The 20,411-nt window shown below is 47.1% G+C and overlaps 1 long non-coding RNA gene across 1 annotated transcript; it reads right to left on the minus strand.

Annotated features, from left to right (window-relative positions):
* Positions 1-953: 953 nt before the first annotated feature.
* LOC134478006 (uncharacterized) lies at positions 954-17,270 on the minus strand. Its single transcript, XR_010050348.1, has 4 exons — positions 16,820-17,270; positions 15,497-15,710; positions 3,063-3,130; positions 954-1,628 (listed from the first exon to the last, which is right to left on the minus strand). It is a non-coding gene; the product is annotated as an uncharacterized LOC134478006 (long non-coding RNA).
* Between the last annotated feature and the right edge of the window lie 3,141 nt (positions 17,271-20,411).

A 20,411-nucleotide genomic window follows, 5' to 3' on the forward strand; every position in this document is an offset into this window, starting at 1 on the left:
GCCTGAACCAATGCAAATACTAAGGATGTAATTTAGGGGGATAAAAAGAAATTTGGTCATAGTCAGTTCAGGCACATTTTCCCCAACAATTTACTGTCTGTTTAGAGTTGCATCTACAAGTTTTGAACCCCAGACATGAAGGCACTACTATATGTAGAAAAACTGGTGATTGAGGAGCACTGTTGTCTTGTTTTCCAGCCTACTCAGAGATGGTTGTGGAGGAGTGCAGGTGAGAGAATTAGGAAGAACTGCTGCAGATGGGAACAGCTCCAGCTCATCTCACAAGACAAGATCCACCTCCATCAAGCCTCATCTTGACCCTGAGGCTCTGAGTACTCTTAAACCTCTGACATTGTCTGCCCTGAGGGTTGGAGGAGGTTGCCAGTGAAGCAGAGAGGGTGGAGCACAGACCTCATCTAACAGAGCCTGGGAGATGAGAGGAAAATTAGATGGAGAGCTGCTCCCAAGCCCTGCAGAGCTTCAGATCCTGAAAGCACCCATCTGGGGCCTGGATTGTTCCCCCAAGGTCACCTGACCTTTGTAATTTTTGGTGTTCCCTTATCCCTCTGAGTAGCACGGGTGTCCCCGGGCCCTTCTCGTCTGTCAGTGCAGTTTTGCCCCCACCATCACCTACCCCAGCCCTCATGCCCTGGCTGAGATGCTTTCTTCTGGCCTGTGCCACAAGACCCCAGTGGTTGGCTGAACAGCACCATGGACAAACATACCACACTCAGCCCCAGCTGCCACTGGCCAGGCTACCCACCCCCAGTATTGTCAACGCCATTGTCATCCTTCTGTCTTCTCAGACCCAACTCCTTAGGGCCATCTCTGAATCCTCTACCACTCTTCAACAAAGGAGCCCCTCCCCAATATCCCCAGCTGAAACTCAGCCTTGGTCTCTGGGGTGACCCTCCTCCCCTGCTCCCCTGACCCTCCCCACGTGCAGTCAGAGCGTGTGTGAAGCCTGGGGCACAGCCGGTCCCTCCCATGCCTTGCACCTCGGTGCCCCCACTCCTGCTTCCCCTGCAAACTCTCTTGGCCTGCTGCCTTTGGACCCCTCTCTCTCCTGGATTCTTCTACTGTCACCACACTCAGTCCCATGGCCCTGAGCTTCTGGGCTACTCCTACCTGAGTTATACCACCTGGCTCCTTATCTCTGGTGACTGAACCTCTCCCACCTGGGTATCTCCCAATGTCACCTTCCTGCCAGGCCTCCTTGGTCACTTTGTTTAAAATGTCCTCTTTCCCTCCCATACACAACGGTGTTTGCTCCTTACCATCTGCCAGTGGCACGTGTCTGGAGCTCAGCTTGTCTGGGTGACTTGGGGTTCACTGTTAGCATTGTTGGACCAACAGAAGGATGGGTGCTTGCACCGCTCCACACAGCAGGTGTTCCCTCCTGGCCTGCATGTGGCAGACCTGCAGATTGTATGAGCCAGCAGCCCCTTCCTCTAGCCTGTACCTGTGTGTCCTGTAGGCCATCCTTCTGTTCCACCTGGGTACTCTCATGCCTCCACACAGAAGGGCGCATGGCTGGGCGTGGCTCAGCCATGGAGCTGCCAGTCTCCCTTGCACTTAGTAGGGTGCAGGCATTGGACAGGGCTCATGAGGATGAAGAATGAGAGGACCTATATTGCAATCCAAATATTATATATTATAATCCAAATGCTGTATGCTGTAATCCAAATGTTTTATATTATAATCCAAATATTGTAATTCTTCTTGTAGTCCTCAAATCCAGAAAGATATATTTTAGTTCCACTGAAACCTAATTGGAATCTCAGCAAGTTAACACCCATCTACCACCTCCAATGCAACTCTTGGTGAGAGTAAAGACACTAAGCCCTAGTCTAAGTTATGGGCAGCCAAGGAATCCCAAGTCTGATCCAAGTGAGGATACACAGACAAAGGCCTTGATGGAAGGTCTCTCCCACAGTGTATTATCTCATGAAGAAAGCAGTGGTCCAAGGATGACTGACAGTGAGGATGGCATGAACTACATGAGTAAGTTTGTTTTACATGAATACTTTGAGCTGGCTAGCCAGATGGGGAGAAAAGCATCTTTTCAATATGCAAGGAGAATGATAAGCAAAGGACCAGTCTGCATAACCCAGTCGGGGTAGCATTTGAACACTTTGAGGAGGCCGTTGCTTTGGTCTCTGATATGTAAACTTTTTTACCCTGGGAGGTCACGCACTTTTATTTAGAGGCTCATACCCAGTGGACATTGCTGGAGCTGACTGATTCTGCCATCCCACTGTGTTCAACTGTTTAACAGGGAACACAGTGTGAGGAAAATGTCACTTGGCCTTAAGGATTACATGTCAGTATCTTGGCTGCCCTTATTTGCATTGCTTAGAGCCAGTTGAAGGGTGATGGACATACTATAGCCAAGTCTGTACATATCAGGGCATGGCAACAAGACTCGGTTGAACTAATGCTAAAGCAATTGTTTCTGTATTCAAGTGGAGCTGCTCAAATTGGCTCCTACAGGGGTGTCTAGATAGAGCCCCAAATATGCCCTTACCAACTGAGAGGCACCAAGGGAACAACCTCCCTCCTCAACCACAAGCAGTTATCAGGATTGGCAAAGACTTTTCAGGAGCATGGAGACTGTCCCAGGGACCATTTCATCCTGCCATACCTGTACCAGCCAGCACCATGAACTGGCATCAGAAGAAAGAAGCCTGGAAACAAGGCCAGGAGAAAACACTACAGACACTCAGGTGGCTGAGCCGTGGGAAGTGCGGATAGGAGGGCGTGTTCTTTCATAATTCACACTCTACTCAGTTTCAGAGTGCATGCCATGAAAGTATATTCCTCTTATGATAGAAACAATAACTTTGTTCTGTGCTCTTTAGAGGCACTAACCTCTGTTTGTTCAGTACTTGCAGTGGATGTGGGAGATGGCAGGGGCCTGGCACACCACAGTGGAGCAGGAGTTTTCTGCCCCTTTTCTGCAGAGACGAAGGGAGCAGAGCCCCTGGCAGCCTCCGAGGCCAGGCATCCCAGACCCTGCTCCCCAGAAGCCAGCCCCTCCCCATCTGGATCCATGTGCTTACCTGCGTCCACATCTGCTATGCTCTGCCACTTGGATGGTGGGGGCCAGGGCTTTGCCTTGGGATGTGACCTGAGATAGAGGGCCTGACTGTTACAGTCCCCTCCCTGCCACCCCAGCTGACCAGGGCCTGGGTCGGGTGGGCTCAGCTGTGTCACCAAAATGTTTTACTTCTGGTCTAACCTGTTCCAGCTTCAGAGATTTGAGATCACTGAGAACTGCAGCTCTGACCAAGAGATCTCCTATGGCCTGTGTGGCCATCGGATGCTGATGCACATGAATGATTTCCTTTGAGGGCACGGGGGTTACTGTCACTGGCATCAGGCATGGGAGGATCATGTCGGGTAGTGTGGGGCGTGTGTGTGTCATGGTACCTCCACATAGTCTGGAGAAAATCTTGCGTAGGTTTCCCAAAACCATCAGAATGAGCTTGTCAGGGACATCCTTCAGGCTGCACGTGGACAATGAGCTTCTGGTGGGTCAGAGCATCTCCTACCCCAGTTGTCTTTTCTGGTCCTTCTTCCTAGAATTTGGTCTGTGTCGCCTCTGATTCGACCCTGTCGTGCCCAGAATCTGCCATGTCCTAGGCACAGTGTAGGACCTTGCTCCTGATGTCCCTGAGATCCAGACCACATCCCTGTTGGGGCTATGCCTCTCAAACCAGGGGCAGGTAGGTCCAGCTCTCTTTTGGTTAGTAAACAATTTCTCACGACCTATCTTTCTATCAAATACAACAGGAATGAATTAGTAGAAAACAGTCTGAACTTGACCATCCCAGCTGTGTGCAGTTGTCATGGTAATGACCAGGCAACCCCAACCATGCCTGCTGTGACTCTTGGGGAGCAGCTGACCTGGAGGGGGAACAGCTGACCCAGAGGGTGAGCCATCCTCCAAAGCACAAACAAGGATGTCACCTTGCCCACACTGTGCCCTCCTCCTGTCCTCCCTTACTGCCCTCTGGGATGGCTTCCTGTCCTCTGCCCTTTTATGATCCAGAATCAGGCATTTTTGCTTCCCCCGGCAACCTATCTGGTCTCTTACTTGCTTTCACGTTGCCCTCACCACTTACACTTGGAACAAGCAGCTCCCTCACTGTCACTCTGCTCCTACCTACATCAGCTGTCCCCTGTGACTGACATGAATGCTTTCTGATACCTGTGACTCTGCTGGAATAGATGGTCACCTTGGGGGAGGCCTTGTTGAGCCATGGCCCTCTTCCTGCACCAGACCTGAGCCCAGCTCACTGTGCATGATCCTCCCAGGACCCCTAGTGCTGGCTCCTGCAGCCACTTCCCTGTAGACCCTTGTGCCTTGCTCCGGCCATTTGAGACACTGCTCCTCTACAGGGCCATCTCCCTGCCACATCTCTCAACATCTGGGGTCCGTCCTTCATGGAGCACCCCACTAGAACTAGATCCTTCCTTTGCGGGTTTTTGGTAGATTTTTATTCTACAGACTTCTCTGTGACTCCCCCGGCAGGGTGATCCTGATCTCCCCTTCCCATTTTGGATTATAAACTCCCTGCAGACAGTTGCAGTTCCTCCCCACCATCCCTCACATCACCTTGCCCACAAGATAGCTTAGCAGGAACCAGGTGCTTCAGAAACCATTTTCATGTTAATTATTTTCTGTGTTCCGAGAGATGCAACACAGGCTGTCACCTTGCTAAGCAAGCAGTCTTGCCACAATTTCACAAACATCTGGATATTAAATAACTCACTTCTATACACTCACTGGGTCACAGAGACAATGAAGGAAAAAAGTAAGCAATTCCTGGAATCCAGTGATAATGCCAGTACAAAGTACCAGAGCTGATTGGATCGCAACGATACCAGTGCTAAGACGGAAGCTCATCGTGACTGCTCACATTAGAAAGGCAGAGTGAGGTAAGAACAATCAAAAACCTACTGATGCACGTTGAGACACTAGAAAAACAAGAACAGTCCAAACCCAAACTTAGCACCATAAAGAAAACTAGAGCACAAATTAACAAAATTGAGACTAAAAAAATCAACAAATCAGTGAGCTTGTTTTTTAAAATAAACAAAATAGACAAATCCTTATTTAATCTTTTCCCAAAACAGAAAACTTAAATCCATGTCATTACAAATAAGTCAGGCAAAAATGCAAAGAAGGCTCCTAAAATCCAGATCATTAAAAACTACTATCAAAATTTGTACTGCAACAAATTGGAGAGAGTCTTGAAAAATTAAGACAGATGCGAAGACACATATGAGTTATCAAAAGGCAGGCAAGAAAATACAGTGGTACCTCGGTTCATGAATTTAATTCTTGATCTCAAATAGAATTGAATCAGAACCAAATCAACTTCAGTGGTGAGATTCAATGTGTGGCCAATAGAGGAAACCTCCTTCGGTTCTGGCCCAATCGGGTTTGAGAGCTGAATCACAGAATTCAGTTCATGAACTGGGGTACCTCTATACAAGAACATTGAACAATCCAATAACTGCTTCTGAAGTTGAGACAGAAATTAAAAACCTAACAAGGAAGAAAAGTCCAGGACCTCATGGATTCACAGCTGAATTTCACAAGACTTTCAGGGAGGATGTAATAGTACTACTCCTCACAATCTTTAAAAAATTGTAAAGGAAGGAGTACTTCTAAATTCATTCCTAGGCATGCAGTGATTTCCATCCAAAGAAGCAGGCTTGGCACATTGCTGAGAGCCTGGTAGGACCCCGCCCAGCATCACCCATCAGCAGAGGACCCCAGGAAGTAGATGGGGCTTAGTTATGGCCCCCTTGGCCTGTGTTTGGCCTCATCCAGCCACCCTCAAGAAGCCTGGAGCCACCTGTTCTCTGCCTATGAGCTGGAGTCACATGCAGCGATTTCCATCTTACAGCAGCAGCACGTGCTAAGTCCCTCAGATCCTGGTAGGGCCCTGCCCAGTGTCCCCCATCACTGGAGGACCTCTAGTTGGCCCAGTTGGGCCCTGCCCAGCTAGTCAGTGCCTTTGAGCCACCTGGTAAGGTCTGTCTAAAAACCGCCCCTCAACTGGGGAAACTCTTTGCAGTAGGGAGAGATATTCTGAACCCAAAAAACAACAGACACCTTGCCTACACCTACTATGAAAAACTCTTCCCTCATAGGTTTCATAACACAGAAGAAATGGACAGATTCCTAGAAACGTATGAACTACCACACCTAGATCGATAAGATGTAAAACTGCTGAATAACGCAATTGCATTTAATGAAACTGAAAATGTAATTAAAACCTTACCAACAAAGAAAAGCCCAGCTTCTGATGGATTCCCTGCAAGAATCCATCTACAAGAAATTCAAGGAATTCTACAAGAAATTCAAGGAAGACTTAATGCTGACACTCCTCAGACTTTTCCATGAAATTGAAAGGGAAGCAATTCTCCCTAACTCATTCCTGGAAGCAAGTATTACTCTAGTACCAAAACCAGACAGAGACACAACCACAAAAAGAGAACTTCACACCAATCTCCTTCATGAACACGGATGCAAAAATTCTCAATAAAATATTGGGAAACAGAAGGCAGCAAATCATCAAGAAGATTGTATACCACAACCAAGTGGGGCTCATCCAAGGAATACAAGGGTGGTTCAACATATGCAAATCAATAAATGTAACCCACTGTAGTAATAGACCCAAAACTAAGAATCACATGATCATTTCTATAGATGCAAAAAAAGCTTTTGATAAGGTCCAACACTCATTCATGATAAGAACCACACAGAAAATCAGAATGGATGGTCTTTATCTCCAGATGATAAAAGCCATTTATGACAAACCAACAGCCACAATCACATTAAATGGCCAAAAACTGAAAGCTTTTACTCTGAAGTCAGGAACAAGACAGTGATGTCCACTATCACTACTCCTATTCAATAGAGTGCTGGAAATACTAGCCAGAGCAATTAGACAAGAGAGAGAAACAAAAAGAGGAAGGATAGGAAAAGAAGAAGTTAAATCATCATTCCTTACAAACGACATGATACTCTCCATTAGAAGATCCCCAAAACTCCATTGCAAGATTCCTAGCTATAATAACTAAATATGGTCATGTAGCTAGATACAAAGTCAATACTTAAAAATCAATAGCATTTCTATACACAAACAATAAACTCACAGAGAGAAATAAAAGAATCCACAGCTTCACAATAACTTCCACACAAATGAAATACTTAGCAATGAACCTAACAAACGAAGAAAAATATTTATTCAGGGAAAAGTATAATACCCTGATAAAAGAAATTGAAAAGGATCTGAGAAACTGGAAAGACATTCCTTGTTCGTGGATAGCTAGAATGAACACTGTAAACATGGCCGTTCTCCCAAAATTGTTATACAGATTTAATGCAATCCCAATCAAAATGCTGCTAGCACATCTCACAGGTCTACAGAAATCATTCTTAAAATTCATGTAGAACCAGAAAAGACCTAAAATAGCAAAGGTAATTATGGGTAACAAAGGCAAGGCAGAAGGGGTCACAGTCCTTGACTTGAAGTTACATTACAAAGCTGCTATCATAAAGTCAGCATGGTACTTCAATAAAAATAGACCTGAAGATCAACGGAATAGATTACAAGATACATCTACAACTACAAACACACTCAGCCATCTTATCTTTAACAAAGGGACCAACATGTTCTCTGGAACAAAGACAGCCTCGTAAATAAGTGATGCTAGAAAAACTGGCTCTCCATATGCTGTAAACTAAAACTAGACCCTTGCCTATCACCATGTACTAAACTGAAGTCAAAATGGATCAAAGATCTAAATATTAAAACAAACACCAAATCTGCTGGAAGACAGACTACGTAGAAATCTTGAAGGTAGTGAAGAGAATTCATGAACAAAAATCAAACAGCATAGGAAGTACTTCCCTGAATCAATAACTGAGATCTCATTTTATTAAAAGGTTTTTACATGTCAAAAGAAATCTCAAAGTAAAAAAGAACTCATGAATGTTAAAAAAAATCTTAGTCAACTGTCCCTCAGAAAAGAGCATAAGGAATTTAAAAATCAGATCCCCAAAATACAAAGGCCCAATCCAAAAATGGGCATTTGAGATGAATACACATTTCTCAGATGAAGAAATACACATGGCAAATACAGACATGAAGAAATGCTCAGCATCATTGGTCATTAGAGAAATGCAAATTAAAACCACACTGTGAGCCCATCTCACTCCAGAAAGAATGGCAAGGATCAAGAAAATTACCAGCAACAAATCCTGGAGAGGCTGTGCGGAAAAGGAACTCTCCTACACTATTGGTGGGAGTGTAGACTGGTGCACCTCTGTGGAGGCCAGATTGGAAGTTTCTCCAAAAGCTGGCATTGGAAGTCCCATTTGAACCAGCTATTCCACTTCTGGGCATATTGAAGAAGAACTGCAAACATGATATCACAGTGATATATTTGCACCCATGTTCATAGCAGCACAATTTGTTTTTTTTTAATTTTTTTTTGTCTTTTTCTTTTTTCTTTTTTATCGGTACCAGGGATCAAACTCATGACTGCCTGCTTGCAAGGCAGGTGCTTATGCCACTGAGCTAAATCCCCAGCCCCAGAAGCACAATTTGTAATAGCCAGATCTTGGAAACAACCTGAATGCCCATCAACTGAGCAATAGATAAAAAGATGAGACACTTTTTTACAGTAGAATCCTACGCAGCTGTAAAGAATGCTCACATTGAGATTTGTATCGGTAAATGGATGCAACTGGAGACCATACTCATAAGTGAAATAAATCAAAATCACATATATAAATACTATATTGTCTCCCTAGTGTGAGAAACAGTAAGGTACAAAATCCTCAACAAATCCTGTGAAAGGTTAAGAACCGGCTCAAAAAGGAAAACTGTATCATCTCAGGGAAAACGAGAAAAAAAAAAAGGAAAGAAAAACACAATATACATAAATTTGTATAAACCCACTTAAGATAACTAAGATGATTGTGCTGCAAGTTCTATTAGTTCTTGGGACAAAACAGTTAACATTCATAGGACTGGATCAATTTTGGTTGTTTATGTCTGGTGATCTGAGGAACTCTTTTGAAGATCACTATGTAAGATAGTTCTGTTCCTACCACCTTGTTTTGAAGGACTATGTCATCATTGTTTTAGGTATTTTGCTATTGTTGTCTTTTTTGTTTCTTGTTTTCTAGTATTTTGTTGTTTTGCTTTTCCCTTTCATGTAGAAAGATAGGTGTATATGTAAAGGCTTATACATGCCCAGAACTTCTCCATAACAGTTCATGAGCATCGATTGTATTACGTGTGATGAAATAAACAGCTACGTTGAAGAAAAAGAGACATTATGGTTTCCATTGCTGATTCCCGATCTTTATGCTCTGAAATCCAGTAATGCTTTTATTCTTTGTTCAGAGTGGCTTTAGTCCATTTTGTACTATTTAATGTCAACATACATGACGGTATGACAGCTATTTTGAAGAGAAGAAGAGACATTATGGCAGCCATTGTTGATTTTCCTATTGTCTGGTTTGAAGGCCTATAAGGCCTTCATTATTATGTTGGGATCCGTTTTATACTATTTCATTTTGTATGAATTCATTGTGTGTGAAATATAGAAACCTATTTAGAAGAAAGCTACAGACATTATGGTAGCCCACTGGTGATGTCCTGTTGCTTTGCTTTGAAATCTGTGCCACTTAGATTGTTTTCTTCTGATCTGCTTTGTTCTGTTTTATTTTACCATCTTTAAATTTCTAAAAAATTTTTAAACATTCATTCCTAGAAGCTGCCATTATTCTGATACAAAACAAGATAAACCTCCACACAGCAACTACAAAACGAAAACTACAGGCCAATCTCTTTAATGAATATAAATACAAAATTCCTCAGAAAGATCCAGGAAACCTGGTGTGTAATTATCCAAATGATCACATACCTTAATCAAGTTTGCATCCCACGGATAGAAGGATGTTTTGACCTTTGCAAATCAATAAATGTAATACACTACATAAAGAGATATGAGGAAAAACATCACACAATCATCTCAATAGATGCGGAAAAACCTTTGGCAAAATCCACCCATTCATATTAAAAATGCTGAAGAAAATAGCTATAAAAGGACATTATCTCAATCTGATAAAAGCCATGAGGACAAGCCAACAGCCAGAATCATACTAAATAGAGAGCAACAATGAGGAAAAGTTCCACCAAAAGTCTCCAAGCAAAGTCAAAATATAGCAGGAAAATATAAAAAGTCAGTACTGTTCTTATAGACCGGTAATGAACCGATTGAGAAATGAATTAGGAAAACAATCCTGTATTCACAATAACATAAAGAAAACCTAAATACTTAGGACTGACCTAACCAAGGAAATGAAAGACATCTACAGTGAAAAGTATAGTACTCTGAACAAAAGGCATCGAAGGGGACACCAGCAAATGGACAGATATCCCACTCCTGGGTAAGCAGGGGTGATGTCATCCAAATCGCTGTACATACAACCATTTAATGCCACCACAATGAAAATACCCACGGAACTCCTCACAGCACTAGAGAAAACAATCCTCAAAGTCATGTGGAATCAGAAGACACCTAGAATAAAAAATCCTGGGCAACAAAGACCAAAGCAAGAGACCTCAGCATGCCAGATTTCAAGGTATATTACAAAGCTACATGGATAGAAAGAGCATGGTAGTGGCATTAGAACAGATCTGTGAATCATTGGAACAGAAGAAAAAATGTAGAAATGACCCCAGAGGGCCTTGGCACTCAGGAAGCAGGAGGATCCCCACAAGTTCGAGGCCAGCCTGGCCTACACAGTCAGGTCAAGGCCAGGCTGAACTGCATAGTGAGAGCCTGTCTCAAAAAAACAAACACACACAAACACAAACACAAACAAAAATAAAAAACAACTCCAGACACCTTCAGCCATCTGATGTTTGACAAAGGGACCAAAAACATTCTGGAGGAAGATAGAGTCTTTAGCAAATGATTCTAGGAAAACTGGCTGTCCATGTGCAGAACATTGAGCATAGACTTGTGTATGTCACTAGGCACTAAACTATAATCAAAACACATCAGGTACATAAATATTAAAGCAGAATCACTTAACATGCTAGAGGACAAAATATGTACAACTCTTGAAGCAGGGTTGTAGGCAAGGACTTGTTGAGCAGAAACTAATGACATGAGAAATAACATCAAGAATTCACAAATGGGATCACATCAAATTAAAAAGCTTCTTCACACCCAAACAACCAACAGAGTGCTGAGATAGCCTACAGGATGGCAAAAATATTCTGCCACCTATGTTTCCAATAGATGACCCATATCTGGCATATGTAAACCAAGAAAGAAATTAGATCTCCCAAAATCAAAGATCAAATCTGGGCAACTGACAGGAATAGACACGTCCCTGAAGAAGAAAGAAACCCAAAGTATACATCAATTAAAGAGCAAAACAAAAGATACATGACAGGAAACAGGAATAGAGACCTTTGCAAATGAGAAGAGGGCCAATAAACGCAGGGAGGGGAAGGCGAGAGGAGCAGGGAGGCAAAGAGAATCAAGACGTGTCCCGCACAGGTACCATCGACCCATGACGGACGCAATCAGTATGTATCAAAAACACGCATTACTTCCTTAAAAGGTGTCTGTTTTTTGCTTCCAACCTGTCCAGGACCTGAGCGGCACCTGTGCTTTCATTCTTAAAGATCTTTTCGCTGGTCCTCCTGAGGAAAGAGCATGTTTATCAACCAAATCGTCATCTTTGGCAGGAGCTGCAGAGCCTGGCTGCCAGGGTTAGCAGTTACCTTGTGTAGACTTAGGGTACTTTTAGGCCCCATCCCCTCGGATGAGACAGGGAAGGGAAGAGGCTGTCCTGAAGTGTCTGTGCCACTAACCTCAACTCTCAACCTAAGGAGACCACGAGGTACCGCAGTGCTCAGCCTGAGCTACCGCCTCTGCTCACGCCAGGTCACTGCATGTCCTGTGGGCACCTCAGTTACTGATGCTTCCACCACAGGCCAGGACTGGCCTGCCCTCTCCTTTCCAGTGCATGCCCATTCCTTGCTCACATGTTGCAAAGATGCATCACACAAGCAGGCGATAGCATTTGTCTCCTAGCTGGCAACCAAAACAGAACACTTACATTCAAATTCTCTATGCCAAACATCAGACCTTACTTTGTATTAGTTTAAAAGTTCAGATTTCACTGGCACCTTCAGCTTCACTGTTAAACTTGGCAGGCTAAAAGCCCACGTGCTAAAGGATAAAGGTTACCCCCAGGGCGGTGCCAGGGGGAGGGGTAAACCTTGAAGAGGTGTGGCCTAGTGAGAGATTTTGACTTCTTTCCATGTGTGGGGTGGTTTCTCTCTGCCACATAGGCCCACCATGCTGTGCTGTTTTCCAAGGGCCAAAGCAGTAAGAACAACAGTGTAATGAACCCTGGACCGGAAACTTGCAAACTGAGCCAGTGGATATCATTACTATATAACATCAGTATCCTACACATTTGCTATATTAGAAAAAACCTAATAGGGTAACCAATACACATTTCTACAATTAAACAGAAAATGAATTGAGAAGGGAACCAAACTGATACACCACAAAACAAAACAAAACAAAGACACGGGCAATAATGGAGGAAATGAACAAAACTAATAAAGACATAAAATGTGAGAAGCAAAGGTCACAGTAAATAAAAATCAATGGAATAAAATATGAAAGTCAAAGTGAGAGACTGAAGAATGGTAACAAAGTAGGATCCAACTCTATGCTGTCACTGTGCAGTTTAGAGTCCAAAGTAGGAATAAGTGGAAAGTGGAAGGACAGAAAATACTGAAGAACACACCAATGAACAATTCTAGTAGGAGAATTCAATCCCAAAAATTCAGTCATAAATATATTAAGCAGCAAGCAGAGCAATAAAAAACAACTGGAATAAAACTCTAAAGTGGTTAGACCTCAGAGATATCTACTGTGCACCATTCAGGAGCCCTAACACAGGGCGTTTGTCCCAATTTTACATGAAACATTCCCTAAGTCCCATATGTGAGGTCATGATCAGGATATTGTGAAAATCCCAAGTCATACAAAGTAGCTACTCTGACCACAGGGGATGAACCTGGGGTGCAGTACCCAGAAGTTCCACAGTGTTGGAAAGCTTTGACTTGACAGGAAGTATCTTCTCCAAGCAGGTGGAAGGACAGGAGATGTTTCTAACCAAGGAACCAGAGGAAAACAAAAGAACTCTGCTGAAACTAAGTAACACACCTGCAAAGGCTGGGCCCTGTCTGGGCTTCTGTTTTTACTAAGGGTTTTGGTCACTGATCTCGTGTCTCTACTTTACTTGGCACATCTTCCCATTTTCTATCACTTTGTCAGCTCCTTTTACTAGTTTACCTTTAGCATTTTGTCCACTTCATAGGCGGTCTCATTTGTTGGTGTACAGTTCTTAGAATTTTTCTTACTTCCTGGAGATGTACTTTTCAGAGATTGCTAAGGATACTCGCAGTGGTATTTCTGATAGCCTTGTGTGAGTTTGCAACACCTTTCCTACAGGGCTGATACCTGTGTTTCACTGGAGGGGAGCCCTGAAGCACAGGCAGCACATGAGTAACTGTCCCCTGGGGCCGCAAGGGACAGTCACCCATGCACCACCAATGGCTCAAGCTGCTGGCAAGGTGCTCATCTGTCTAGCAAAAGGATTCTCAAGTTTTCGTTTTGGTGTTTTCTTCCTTCTTATTATACTTCATTTCCTCACTCTGATTTTGACTAAGTCCTTTTCCTCCTAAGGATGTGTTTATTTCTTGTTGGGATAGGTTTGTTGTACTAGAAAAGGCCTAAGCAAGGTTATTAATTTTCCATGTCTCTGCTTTTTCAGTGGTTCATCATTCTGGTGAGCAGTAAGAAAACCTCTCCTGTGGGACTTCTGACTTTAACCGCAGTAGGTTTATTCAGGAAAAGCTGTCAACGGCCCGGTCTGTGGCCTGAGGGTAGACAGCCAATACCAGTGAGGATCACAGTGGCGTCCTCACGGCTTGGAGAGGTAAGGAGCTGGGAAGACAGTGGGAATGAGACAAACAGTGCTGTCCTAAACCTGCAGTTTGCCCCGGCATCACAGTGGTCAGCTCAGAATTTGTAGTTGACACGCGTACGGGGCTCACAGGAGGTAGCATCTAGGAGGAAGTGGATGTTCTCTTAGGGCAGCTTTGTCCTCTCAAACCCTACAGCAGTGGGAACTGAGCTGTGGGAGGATGATCTGGAGGCTCACTGAGCAGCAGTGTGTGCAGAGGCCTTAAAGGCCAGCTTCCTCCTACCGTTGCCCCCTTGAGAAGCAGGAAGGCCAAGGTTAGAGGCGGGCTTGGGTGGGTGGTTTGAGGCAGCCTTGCTTGTCACATCCTTGGGTTCCCCCCAAGGTCCTGTCTCCTCACATTGAAGACATGCTCAGTACCCTAACTGTGGCTATAAGTTCTGGGTGCAACCATATCCTCCCTTGGCTTGGCCCCTTGTTGAACCGGAAGCTGTCACTATCACTAAGCCTGAGCTCTAGCTAGGCTTTACCTTGGATAAGGGCTGAGCTTTACCTTGGAGAAAGGCCGTCTCTTGTGCCAGACTTGGGTCAGAGCACTGGGCATGTAGGTGGCTGTGGCAGAGTCAGTGGCAATAGAAGTTCCAGAAGGGAAAAGAGCCTGGGTGACATTTGAAGCTGCCTGGGAGCTGTCCGACATGCCTGAGGTCATGTTTGTGAGTGAGGATCCTCCAAGGGCTGCCTGTGCTGGGGTACTGGAGGCTGGCTGACCTGGAACAGGGATTCGATCAGGCCAGGAGGTGTGACTGCCAGGGCCGAGAAACGGAGACCATGGGTATAGGTGGCGGCTCCATGTTGCTGCCTATCAGCAGCCCCCAGGGTGGGCAGGGTGCTGGAGGAACCCTAAAAGCGGCATTTATGTGTGGGCCCACCAATGCCCAAGCTCTGTCCTAGCAGGGAAGAGGCTGTGACCTTCCTGCCCCTGGTCCATGCCACATTCAGCTGTGCAGATGGGAAGGAGGTCCCACTGGTGCCAGGGGGAGGCGCCGGAAAAAGAGAATTGTGTGGGGCTGCCACATATGCAAAGGTCGGCCCAAAGCTGGGCCCCACCTGGGGACCAGATCCCATGGCTATGGCTGTGCTGCCACTGGGCGGTGCCACAGTCATCTGTGCAGATGGGAAGGAGTTCCCACTGGTGCCAGCGGTAATCCCCCGGGAAAGAGGATCAGCTGGAGGTGTGGTATCCATAGGCTCTACACCAGTGTCAGTCCCTGACTGGGGAGCAGAGGATGTGCCTGTGGCTGTACTGATACTGGGTGGTGCCATAGACATCTGTGCAGATGGAAAGGAGTTCCCACTGGTGCCAGGGGGAGGCACCGGAAGAAGAGAATTGTGTGGGGGTGTGACATATATAGATGCTACTCCATTGCTTTTCCCTACCTGGGAAAGACAGCCCACGGCTGTGCTGCCACTGGGCAGTGCCACAGTCAACAGTGCAGAGGAAGGAGGTCCCACTGGTGCCAGGCGGAGGAAGTGGGTGAGAGGATCAGGTTGGAGACGTGGTATCCATAGTTTCCTTGCCAGTGTCAGTGCCCAAGACAGGAGCACAGGATGTGTCTATGGCAGTGCTGCCACTGGGTAGTGCCAAAGTCACCTGTGCAGAGGGGAAAGAGTTTCAACTGGTGTCAGCGGGAGGCTCCGGAAGAAGAGAATTGTGTAGGGGTGTGACATATATAGGTGGCGCCCCAAAGCTGGGCCCCATTTGAGGCCCAGTGCCCAAGGCTACAGCTATAAGGCCACTGGGCAGTGCCATAGTCATCTGTGTAAATGGGAAGGAGTTCCCACTGGTGCCAGCGGGAGTGCCCAAGCGAAGAAGTTCAGGTGGGGGTGTGGTATCCATAGGTTCCTCACCATTGTCAGTTCCTGACTTGGGACCAGAGCCCATGGCTATGGCTGTGCTGCCACGGGGCAGTGTGACAGTCCCTCGTGCAAAGGGGAGGGAGCTGCCACTGGTGCCAGGGACCAGACGCCCAGAAAGGAGAGGATCAGGTGGAGGTGTGATGTCCATTGTAATCTTTCTACTGTTAGTGTCTGTGTTTACAGCAGAGACTGTGGCTGTGGCGGGAGATGTCAGTGGGTTCCCAGAGCCCAGGAAGGGCTTCTCCTTTCTGTTCTTACTCTTCCCTGCAGGCCTAGTGGATGGAGGACCAGTCCCTGGGGCAGCTAGGGGAGCAGGAGAGAAAAGCCCTGAGAGGTCAAAGACCTCAGGGGCCTTCTCCCTTTTGTTCCTACCCTTCCCTGTTGGAATGGTGTGTGGAGGAGCAGTCCCTGAGGCAGCCAGGGGAGCAGAGCAGAAAAGCTGTGTGGGGTCCAAGACCTCAGGGGCCTTCTCCCTTTTCTTCTTACCCTTCCCTATTGGAATGGTGTCTGGAGGAGCAGTCCCTGGAGTAGCCAGGGGAGCAGAGCAGAAAAGCCATGTGGGGTTCAAGACCTCAGGGGCCTTCTCCCTTTTCTTTTTACCCTTCCCTGTTGGAATGGTGTGTGGAGGAGCTGTCCCTGTAGCAGCCAGGGGAGCAGAGCAGAAAAGTTGTGTGTGGTCAAAGACCTCAGGGGCCTTCTCCCTTTTGTTCTTTCTCTTCCGTGTTGGAATGGTGTGTGGAGGAGCTGTCCCTGGGACAGCCAGGGGAGCAGAGCAGGAAGGCTCTGTGGCATCAAAGATCTTAGGGGCCCTTTCTGTTCTTAGGGCCCTCTTTCTGTTCTTACCTTTCCCTGCAGGGATCATGGGTGGATCAGTGCCTGGCAGAGGCTGGGAAGCAGAGCAGGAAGGCTGAGGGCTACTGGTGAGGGTGGAGTCCTGCTGCTTTCTGTGGTTACTCTCCCCCGCAGAGATCAAGGGTTCAGGAGCAGTACCTGGGGCAGGCAGGGGAGGAGGGCAGACAGGCTGTGTGGTGCTGCTGATGTCTAGGGCCTGCAACTTACCCATCAGCCTGGCATTCACAAGCTGGAATGCTGCCTCCTTCTCCTGAGCTATGTGCTCCCTGGTGATCTTATAGCTCAGTTCCAGAGGTGGTGGCAGCCTGAGGGGTGGCCCTTGGCGACGCCTCAGGAGAGGGATCTTTCTTCTTCCTAGGCCAGCACCCTCTGGTGTCATCTCGTGGTCCTTTCTGGTTTCTTCGTGTCTGGATGGTGTGTCTGCCACCACCTCATTCCCAGTCTTTCGGGGAACCTGGGGGAGTGAACACGGTTGCTGGAGGCTGTCAGGCCTGGCCGCCTTCAGATCTTTGGTGGAGCCCGGGGGCGGCCTGATGTGCGAGGGGGCTGCAGCCCTCCAGCGCTGTCCTGGCAGCCCCCCGGTGGAGCTGTAGGAGCTGCTGATGGCATTTCGCTTCAAGGAGCTCACACAGGAGGGCTGGGGGGAGGGGGCAGCTGGAGCTCTGGCGCTCTGCCTGCGGTGGTCTGTGCTCAGAGGCCCAGGCCTGGGGACATAAGGCACCTGGCCTCGCCGGCCTACCACTGGCCTGAAGGCGGACGGGGGCCTCGCAGCCTCCTGGGCGGCCCTCCTCTGCTGAGCCTCCTGCCTCAAGAGCCAAATGCCCGAGCAGTCCCTGCGGGAGGACCTACGGCTGCTGCTGCGGCGTGTCTGAAAATCCTCTGCGGGAAGCACTGGCCTCCCCAGAAGAGAGCCTACCTGTTGGCCCATGGGCCCCAAGGGCCTCAAGGGCCGCAAGGGCCTCAAGGGCCAAAAGGGCCTGCAGGTAGGGGAACAGTGCTCCGGGCACTCTTGCCCAGAGCACTGAGGTCAAGCCCGGGATGCCTGATGCCTGATGCCAGACGTCAGGACCGGATCCGCGGGCACACTGGCTAAGCAGGATGCGCCCACCCAGGGCTCTGGGCAGGTGCCGAGAGGGGCCCACAAAGGTGGGCCCTTGGGGCAAGTTCCTGCCCCCGCGGGCAGGGAGCAGGGCTGCGGGGCAAAGCTAGCCCCGCCGCACTGCTCCCCGGAACTATTGGGGAACGGGGGTACTTCTATCCCAGACCTTGGCAGAGCGCACTGCTTGGAGCAGCCAACTGCTCTGCCGCCTGAACCGCAATGCTTTGTTGCTGGGAGGCGGCTTCGCAGCTCGAGACCAAAACCCGCCCCGCAGGCGGGTGCTCAGGCCCGCGTGCCCGCGTGCACAAACGGTCAAAAGCCGCGCGCGCGGCGCGTTTGCAACATTCTGTAACTTTCCCGGGAGGGCGGTCCCTCTGCCTCTCTGCAGCAAGATTGGGACAGGAGCCCGCGACCCTGAGAGATTGCCATTGCTTGCAAACAGGCTGCAGGTTTCCCGCCCTCCTACCCGGGCTGAGGGGGACAGCTAAGGGGAAATGAGCTGCTGCAGTCCCTTGAGGGCCCTGAGGCAGAGCCCTGGGGCTGTCACCTGTGGGCCCTGATCCTAGGAGGAGGGACTAGGGGAGCAGGGTTCCTGCCTGAGCCCCGCCTGGGACACTTGAAAGCTTTGGCAACAGGCTGTTGCATCTTCCTGCTCTTGCCCTGTGTGTGAACTGAAGAGGAGAGTAACCAGCCTCTGGTATCCAAACAGGCAGCATTCCTTTCCTCCTCTTTGATTCCTGAAATTACACCCTGCCTGTTCCTGCCTTTTACCCTCAACCTGAAGAAAATCCCTTCGTGTGTTTCTGTAGCAAGCCTTCTAGTAACAGATTCTCTTGCGTTTTTCTCCCCTTCTTTAACCTTCCTGTTTATTTTCATTTGGGCCCCAGAACTTACATCACAGGCACACAGTACCTGGGGGGACCTTTTCTTTCGGCCCTGCAAGGTGTTCTCTCAGTCTCTTGTGGCTGGTGTGTTTTCCATGGGAAGTTTTAAATTGACATTTCCTTGTATTGGGCTTGTTATTTTCTCTGAGCATTTTGCAGAATTGTCTTTATGCTTGTGTATTGAGTTGAGCGTGTCTTGGGTGAGACTTTTCCCAGCATCTTAGATGTGTTTTCCATGAATTGTGACCTATCTCCCACTCTTTCCTGTATCTCTCTTGTTCCTCAACTCCTCCTTTACCCATGAAGATGGTAAGGTGTTAAAACTGATTATTTTGCTTTGCATGTCTCTGAGACTTAATTTTTTTGTTCTTTTTTCTTTCTTTTGCTTTTCAGATTGGCATTTTAATGCCCCGCAGAGTCTTGACCTCTTGTCTTTCTCTGATGGAAGCTTATTTATTTCCATTAAATGAATTCCACTAATGTCATATTCCATTCATGCCAAGGGTATTTGCCTTTCTTTCTTTCTTTCTTTCTTTCTTTCTTTTTTTCTTCTTTCTTTCAGAATGGTTGTTTCTAGTGTTGTAGGAGAAACTGAGCCAACAGTAACCAGGAGCTCAGGAGAAAAAGGAAATTTTATTGATGCCAGTGGTCACCAGGGGAGTCATCCTCAAAGTCTGAGGTGGTGATTGCAGAGAGCTTGTCTTTTTTATAGAGTGGCAAACAGAGGTTGCAGGGAAGAGTTGCAAGCTTTTAGCTGAAGGTTGTGGTACAATGGCTATCTTGTGGTGAACATAGTTGTGTGTAGCAAAGTTGTCACCACGTTCCCAGGGCTTTCAGTTGGATGAAATCATATGATTTAGCTGAGTTCCGTGGCTGAGAACAGAATGGCTTTACCTTTGCTGAACAAAGTGTCTACAGTTTGATCAGGCTTTCTGCTTCCATGGTACGTGTTTTCCATGATCCTTTCTTTAAGTGGGTTGTTTCAGGGCTGGATATTGCCCTTTCCCTTGAGGATTGGTCAGATTGCCTTAATTTTCTATATGTACTATTGCTTAGTTTTGGATAGTGCCCTGGACAGTTTGCTGGTTGATTTAGCAGACTCTGGTTCCTATTAAAATCCTCAGGCAAGCAATGATTTCTCTTGTTCTGTTTTTCTGCAAAGCTGTCAAGGCAGCAGGGTCAGACTGCATGCTGCATTTGCTTTGCAGGGTCCAGGTTGTGCTCAGGCCACAGTGCCCCACCCCCAGCCCTGTTGGTCTACTAGATGCCTGGTGGTTGATAGCTCAGTCGCTTCCCAAAGCCTTTGCCTTGCTTCTTTGGAACTATTCTGTGCAAGCCGCTCAGTGTGAGTCTAGACCTTGTGCTGGCTCTTACACAGACTTCAGTGATTTCTTTCTGCAGCTCTCTCCTCTTTAAAATGCCGTTTACATTTTCCTGCTACAAGAGGAGAACCTGAGGCAGGTCAACCCTCAGGCCATCAGCAACAGGAATAGAGTACAAACATAGTGGCAATTTCCCTCATTCTCTTCATACAGCAGAAGTCACTGCCCGTTCCTTTGGGCACAGGTCATTTGTTGGGGCTTTAGGTACCTCTGCCTCT

Source organism: Cavia porcellus, unplaced genomic scaffold (genome assembly GCF_034190915.1).
Source record: "Cavia porcellus strain 051 isolate PalLab524CR breed Dunkin Hartley unplaced genomic scaffold, mCavPor4.1 scaffold_11, whole genome shotgun sequence".
NCBI lineage: Eukaryota > Metazoa > Chordata > Mammalia > Rodentia > Caviidae > Cavia > Cavia porcellus.